Raw genomic sequence first — 3,014 nt, 5'->3', positions numbered from 1 at the left:
TAACATCACTGCGAATGCTTCACATGTCTATATATTTATGTTCTTCTTAACCGAAAGAAATTAATTGCAAACTGCTGTCTGTATTGACTTTGAGATTCTCTTGGTAGTGATCATACATCGTAACGCCATACAGTTCCGTCTGCCGCCTGCTAGTACTGGTTTCTTGCTCGGCATATGTCTCCGAAACGTCGTACTCTTTCTAAACTACACGAAGGTACATTCCAGAAGACCGTACTCTTGAGATATCTATATTACTGACACTATAGGAACACCGCCACGGTTTTCATTACGTTGTCTCCGATTGTACGAGACAGATTAATATTATCCCATTTTACAGTACTTAATAACTTCCACTTTTTGTTGCTGCTTAGTAACACGGACCCCGTGTAATCTGACGGAATGACACAGTTTTCCACTCAGACTTTCACGGCTTGGGTGGGTGTGTTCTAATGTACTATCTCTATCTCTCAGAGGGTTATAATTGTAAACAGGACTAAGTTCTTTCTGAGGGTATAATTAACAAAACTAAAGAGCAGCAACATATCAAGTCTACTCTGAAGTCTTGTCGTCATCATCATCATCTTTTTTTTCTTCTTCTATTCATGTTGCTCCCACTTGGAGCATACAGAACTCCGGTAGGACTCCTTGGACTGGAGATCAGCCCACCGCAAGGCTGCTACCTAAGACAAACAGAATAAACAGAGGTATCCACGCTTTGAGTGGAATTCGAACTCATGATCTCAATATTTCATGTCTCAGACCACGCGGACAGTGTGATCGGCTGAAGTTTTGTAATAGAATTTGCTTGCTTTACATATGGTTTTACGTTCCACATTCCTGTATCTGTTGTTAGAAGGCGGGAAGTTACTTAAAACCAACTTCGTGCCTCCAGCGGTACTTTCAGCCACGTAGCTTTCTGTACCGAATGGTTACACTGAATTGTATAGTAATAATTGAATTAAATTCTGTGTTGATTTACGTGCTTACTGCGAAACCCAACAGCCAATTATAAAGCAGGTACGAGCAAATAAGGAAGGAAACACATACATACACACACAAACAAAAAAGTAACTTGTATCATTTAGACTATAACAAAGATTCAATGAGTGTAACTATGCCAACAATTATGAGGCCAGAAAAAATATAGATACATTCATATTTAATACAATTATAAATGTCCCACTTCTGACACCAAATTGTCACGTGTTGGGTGTATAACGCGACAAATAACTTCACGCCGTATTGGATATAGCTCTTACATTTACACAATTCACAGGTTCTCAATTACTGCCATCTGCAGTATCACACTTCTGCTGTAGTCACTGCCATTCAACTCACTCCGGCGAAAGCTAGACTGCAACTGACTGGTTACTCAATACTCACCACTCACTCACTACTGAATAGTGTTCGCTGCTCCTTATTTAGGCTCGGCACGGACAACACAGAAAAAAGTTACGTGATAGGTACCACTGTTGCGTAACGTCGTGTTTACCGATTGCCTAGCAACAGTCGTTGCACGGGCTCCCCTGTTGCATGACGCCGTGTTTACAAAGGCGTTGCTGGGCAACGCTGCCGAGAGTTGTTTATTGCTGCATAGCAACTGTGGTGTCCCCTGTTACGTCACCGCGGGGAGGGGAAGGAGTGTTTACCAATCGTTGCGTAATGATGGGAGGAGTGGGGGTACGTGACGTCACTCGTGGAACGCAGAGTTCAGGTGACCCCTACTTCCTGTAGCGGCACCCACGTCACCCACGTCACATTGTACGAGTATGATGATATTGATGATGAAAATAATTCAGTTCAATTCCATTCACTTCGTTATTATTTATGTGCCGAGTCCACAGCTGCAAGGCCAATTACAGACACCGCACAGTGTAGATACTGGATAATAATAATAATAATAATAATAATGCAAAACCATAACATGACTATAATGATAAATGATTATTCTGATTGCTGTAATAATTATATGCCCACATATTACTTGTACGGATTAACTGTTTAAAGGTCATGGAGCCGGGATAGCACAGTCGGTATAGCGACTGGCTACGGGTTAAACGACCGAGTGGTCGGAGTTCGAATCCGGTATGGTCAAGAATTGTCTCTTCCCCACGTCATCCATACTGGCTCTAGGACCCACTCAACCTCCTATTCAGTGGGTACTTCGAGTCCTTTATTCCGGAAGTAAAGCAGCCGGGACTTGAAGCTGACCACTCACCTCCAGCTAGTGCTGAGGTCAAGAAAACTTGGATCTATAGATCCACTCCTCCATACGTCTTCATGGCGTAGTGCTTAATTAGTTAAGCACAGGGATAACTTTGGGGCACACGGTAGCGCAGTTGGTTGAGGCAATATGCTACAAACAGGAAGGTAACGGGTTCGATTCCCGATGAGAATTTATCTAATCCTTCCAGCCGCACTATGGCTCTGGTGTCGACTTAGCCTCTAACAGAAATGAGATCCAGGAATCTTCCTGAGGGGTACAGGGCGGCCGGTGCGTAAGGCTGATAACCTCACCGCCATCTATGAGCCGATTGTCTAGCAAATGTGGGAACCTCAACATCTCACAACCCTATGGGCCTCCACTGCCTGTTAGAGGGATACCTTTACTTTTATTTTACAAAAGAGAACTTTTCCTTTTTACTTTAAGAGTCACCACAGCATGATATAGGTCTATGTATTCTGTCAGGGTGCTAATTTGGCATTAATAGTAAATGAATATGAAGTTGAATCTGTCCATAGGACAACCCCTTCAGGGGCCTACGCATGAAGCGTAACTCATTCTTAACTTTAATATTAGATGGATGTTGGCTTCAAGATTCACCCAAGCGGGATTCAGAGCCGGTCTGAACTCGGTGAAGACCCGTCCCTCTCTGGACCCTGCCCCTGGTGGTTCGCCTAGTAGCCAGTCGCTTCCCAGTTTATAACCACACCAACAATAATTACTCTGCCTTTTATGGTAGGCTGATTTCTTTACCAGAGAGTGATTAAGTGGATAGTCCTAACGCTGTGGA

The sequence above is a fragment of the Cryptotermes secundus genome, unplaced genomic scaffold (assembly GCF_002891405.2).
Source record: "Cryptotermes secundus unplaced genomic scaffold, Csec_1.0 scaffold746, whole genome shotgun sequence".
Lineage (NCBI taxonomy): Eukaryota > Metazoa > Arthropoda > Insecta > Blattodea > Kalotermitidae > Cryptotermes > Cryptotermes secundus.
The sequence above is the reverse complement of the archived record's forward strand: the minus strand, read 5'-3'. Positions refer to the sequence as shown.